The sequence below is a fragment of the Camelus ferus genome, chromosome 5 (assembly GCF_009834535.1).
Source record: "Camelus ferus isolate YT-003-E chromosome 5, BCGSAC_Cfer_1.0, whole genome shotgun sequence".
Lineage (NCBI taxonomy): Eukaryota > Metazoa > Chordata > Mammalia > Artiodactyla > Camelidae > Camelus > Camelus ferus.
This window is the reverse complement of record NC_045700.1, coordinates 94,633,669-94,638,334: the sequence shown is the minus strand read 5'-3', so window position 1 is coordinate 94,638,334 and position 4,666 is coordinate 94,633,669. Positions and strand designations below refer to the sequence as shown.

Sequence of the window (4,666 nt, the reverse complement as noted above, 5' to 3'; positions counted from 1 at the left end):
GACTTGGGGGGGGGGCCCGACTGCCTCTTCCTCCTCCTGCCCTATCTGGGCCCTGGGCCTGGCCCAGTCCCCGTCCATGTCCAGGCCAGGGCCTGGGTGGGCCCCAGGAATGCTGCTGCACACCCCACCTCGGTCTGAGCCACAGCTCGCTGTGCGGCCCTTAGGCTTACAATGGGGTGTAACCAATATAACCCCACGTCTGGGTCTCCACTTGTAAATCTAATGTCGTGGGGAAACCAGGTGTCGCTGACAATCTGGGCCCTGAGCACTGTGCACCTGCCCCCACACACCATCTTCAGAAGCAGTGCCTCCCAAGGCCCAAAATAAAATACTGTAATGAAATGGTCTCCTGCCCACACCCTGTCTTGGGAGGGTGGTGAGGGTCCTGAGTCCCTTGTCCAGCCCCTCCTTGAGGAGGGGGCGCCAGAAGGTCACAGCCATGTGGTCCCTGCCCCCTGAGGTACTGGGATGAGTGCCTGGCCAGGTGCAGCTGGGGACCCTCCCTCCTGCGAAATGTCATATGCATTTCAAGGACTCTATGTCCCTCTGGAATAATTAATATACTGAAGCATCATGAAAAAGTCTGTGAACTTTGATAGAGTTAGGAACACACTCATTTGGATTTTTTTTTCTTAGTTAAAAAAATAAAGCCTATTGGCAAACCTGTAATCTGGCACTGTCTGAAGACGAAGCACTCCCAGAGGCTGTTTCTGATTACAATGATTTCAAGCTTTTCTAATTATTCTGCTGCTAACTTTTATCTTTATATTTTTCCCTGGTGTGAAGAGATTCTGTTTATAAAGCATTGCACGGTGAAACGGTTTTACGTTTAGACTGAGCTCTCCTTGATAACTGAGGCAGTTATCACACAGTGATATTAAGCTTTCATCTATATGAATTCTATATCATTAGCCAAAAATTAGCCTGCACGGCTTGATATAAAATCTCTTTTCCACCTCCCTGATGAAGGCATGTTTTTATTTGGAAAGCCTAACAGAGACACAAAAACAAAACCACATGCAGTTTTGTGCATCACAAACCCTCTGCTGAAAGGAACAAAACCGAGAGCACCCCTGGCGCTGTGGGTTTGAAGGCTACAGGCATCAGGAGCGCAGATGGCGATGTGACGTTTTTAAGCAAACAAATAATTTTTGGGGGCTATCAATCAAGAAAAAATCTGAGTATTTATTATTCTAATTGGATGAGTTAATCTTCTGTGGTTTCAGAATCCCTGTTTCAATGCAGTATGTTGTCAAGCCGAGATCTGCCCACCAACATCATTTTCTTCCACAGCTACCTTGGCACTTGCTGGGTGTCTGGCTGTGTCTGGGGCCGGAGGTGGTACCACAGAGGAAGTCCTTGCCCTGGGGAGCTGATATTCTGGTGGAGGAGAAAGCTGATGAACAAAAAAGCAAATTGCAAGAAGATACTTCTCAGGGAGGATATAGCTCAGTGGTAGAGCGTGTGCTTAGCATGCACGAGGTCCTGAGTCCAATCCTCAGTACCTCCATTAAAAAAAAAAAAGAGTAAAAATAAATTAAATGAATATATCGATCCCCCCCGCCCTGCCGAACAAACAAAAAAGATACTTCTGAAAGTGGTAAGTGCTCTGAGGGGCCGTGCTGGTAGTTGGGATAGGAGCGTCCTCCTGTGGGGGATTCTCACTCGCTCAGGTCGCACTCACTGTGGGCAGCTCCCAGCCAGTGACTGAGCACCTGGGGTCTGACCGAGGCCAGGTCCTGAGGCTGTGGGACCCTCTCCAACAGAGCCATTGGCCCTTAAACCTCCTGCCTGCCTGGTCTTCCTCTCCTGTCACAGGTGCCAGACCAGCATCCCAGCCTGTGGGCTGGCCTCGCCTCCTGCTGCCTCTCCCTTTGTCCTCCCGTGGCGGCCCCTGTGACTCCTGCGCATCTGATCTCTTCTTGGCCTCGGCTTCTTGAAAAGACTGAACCAATGATCCTGTGAGAACAAAGATGAGTATTTAAAAAGTATGTTGTGGCAGAAACATAAGAACAACACTGGGTCGGGAAGCATCTGAGCCGTGTCTGACTTTACTGACAGGCAGTGAGCCCCGAGGGCTTTCTCCTCACCTTCCTGAGGATTCCTATCATTTAATTAAGAAAGCAGTTGCTGTTCAAAAGCATCTTGAGAGGAACAGAAAGGATAAAGAGACTAAATCCCATCTGATTGTGACTGGGAGCCAGAGTCACGGGTTGGCTCGATGTAAGACCAAACAAGCCCTCCCCTCAATTGGAAACAGACGTCCTCTGTAGCCTCTGCCCTGGTTGCATGTATTTGTCTGAACACTCAAGCAATAAAATCATTGTTTAACTAGGAAAAAAAGTCTTTTTAAAAGACATGAATATAGTTTTCTATTTTTAAAAGGTTAAGTTGGCTATAGTGTTAAAAATGTACTTCAAGGGAGCAAGAGGGAAAACGTTTATAATACTACACAGGAATCCAAATGAGATGGGTGCATCTTGGGCTAGGATAATGAGACATGAGCTGGAAAAAGTGGACAGATTCGAGGGGTGTTAGAAGATGGAATTCAGAGGGCTTGGTGGTGTGTGGTGAAGAGGAGGGAGTGAGGCGGTTCAGTGCTGCTCGCTCTTACTGTCAAACTGACATCCTAACGGAAGTAAGTTCTTTCCCTCCCTCCCTCTTATCCTTCCTCCCTCTCTCTTTCTCTCTCTCCCTCCCTCTCTCTCTGTCCCAGAGGAGAACGGGGTCCTGACTAAGCTCCCCTCAGCCTCCCTGTGATTCATTTGCTCTCTCTGTAGGATCACCAGGCTCGCTGCCCGTCCCCCCACCCCCGCACCCTCCAATACCTTTGTTCCATTTCAGCCGCCTTTGCAACGTTGTAACAGCCAAGCCCAAAGGACATGCAGCATTGTAACAACCAAGCCCAGAGGAACACGTGGAAATCTTAGCTGGAGAATCAGAACTGGGTGTTGCTCAATATGTGGAAAAAATGTGGTGTGTTTCCGCTCCAAGGAACTCAATCCACATGGCAGTCAGTCTGTCAGCAGCACTGAGGCCCTGGAGAGGGCAGGTGCTGGAGGGCCCGGCCGGGATCTGCCCACCCCGCCCCCGACCCATTTCCAGCTGTGGGGGCCACCTCACACAGACATCACACTCGCCCTGCTTCTGAGCCTTCAGCTGTGTGGGCCCCCTGCCCCGTCTTTTGCCGTGCCAGGCAGGGTTGGGGTGGAGATGGTCCAGGGCCACATGGGAAGGGCCAGGCAGGGAGCTGCCAGCAGTCTGGGGGCACCCAGGGCAAGCCCCACCCACTCCCCACAGAGCCACACGTGGGGCATCTGGGGCCCACCCGCTCACGGGCTCTTTGCTCCTGACCCATCACTACTCTTTCCCTCCGGCTGCGGTGGCAAGTCCTGGGAGGGGACCCTGATGGAGTTGCCCTCCTGCCTGCCGCCGAGCGACTTGACTCTGAGGGTCTGCACGTTGTAGCCACTCCCGGTTACACCAAGGCCCCAAGCTGAAGCGCCTTGTCCTGGGGGCCGTTGTGCCCAGGGCAGGGGGCTCAGACGTCCTCTCCCGCTCGGGGCCCACAGCCCCTCCCCCAGAACAGCACCGACTTTTCTGAGAAAGAAGGCAAGCCCTGGCAGCAGGGGCTGGCGTGTGAGCTGAAGGGACAGAGGGAGAGTGGAGAACCCGACGGCCCAGAAGCAAGCCGGGCGTGGCTTTAGGAATCACTTCCATCTTGAGCACATTCTTTATGGATCTGATGGTGCTGCTCGAGTGTTCACTTAAGTCTCATTTCCTGCGATGGAAGGAATCGTACGCTGTACAATTATGCCTATAATTAAATGCAAATTCTGGAATGTAGAACAGTGTCAGGATGACCCCCCTTCAACACGGGCATAGAAACCTAATGCATTGAACTTTTTAGGTACGTGAATCTTATCTTTGCCTGGACTGACCATGGGCCCCATGCGGGGAGGGACATGTGGGAGGAGCCGGCGCCGAGTGTGGGCGTCCTGGCCCTTTGGCTTGTTTTCCCCGGCTCTGCCTCTCAGTGGGTATTGGACACTGTGCCCCCCTCACTGGCACAGCCTTCTCCTCTGGACACTGGTCATTTTTGACCTCACTGGGCGTCTCTGACTGGAGACCCATAGGGGTCAGAATGGTTCTGCCATGTCTGGTGTCCCCGAGGTACCCCAGCCAAGCTGCCCTTCGGGGACAAGTGGGATGATGCTGGCTTCAGTGTCTGTGCTTTGTAGTGGATGGAGCTGTGGGGTGTGGTGACCCAGCCAGAAGGGAGGCAAGCCCGCAGGTGGGGCTGGTGCAGGGGAAGCCTGCCAGGGGGTCAGGAGACCCCAGGGTGGAGCTGCCAAGGGGCCAGCCTGAGCCACTGCTGCAGGAAGCTTCGTGGGAGTTGTGACTCCTCTCCTGGGCAGTTCTGAGAGACGTGGTGGCAATCACTGCTGCTGCTTCCGGGAAAGTCGTGGCTGCTGGAGGGTTTCTTTGGATGGGACCGTGTGTGGAACAGGCTGCGTGAGGCTCTGTGTCTCCTTTTAGAAGCAGAAGGAGGACAGCCGGTTCTGAGGATGGGAGCTCAGGGTCGAGGGGGAGAGGGTAGGAAGCAGCGAGGAGAGAGAGAGAGATTTGTAAGCTTCACCACTGCAGGTTTCCAGGTATAAGTAGT

The 4,666-nt window shown here is 52.9% G+C and overlaps 1 long non-coding RNA gene across 2 annotated transcripts; it reads right to left on the bottom strand.

Annotated features, from left to right (window-relative positions):
• Positions 1 to 1,238: 1,238 nt before the first annotated feature.
• On the bottom strand, positions 1,239 to 3,497 carry LOC116663823. Of its 2 annotated transcripts, none has more exons than XR_004320187.1 (3): positions 2,829 to 3,489; positions 1,685 to 1,959; positions 1,239 to 1,380 (listed from the first exon to the last, which is right to left on the bottom strand). It is a non-coding gene; the product is annotated as an uncharacterized LOC116663823 (long non-coding RNA). The 2 variants fall into 2 exon arrangements; XR_004320186.1 differs by having other exon boundaries at positions 1,241 to 1,396; positions 1,590 to 1,959; positions 2,829 to 3,497.
• Between the last annotated feature and the right edge of the window lie 1,169 nt (positions 3,498 to 4,666).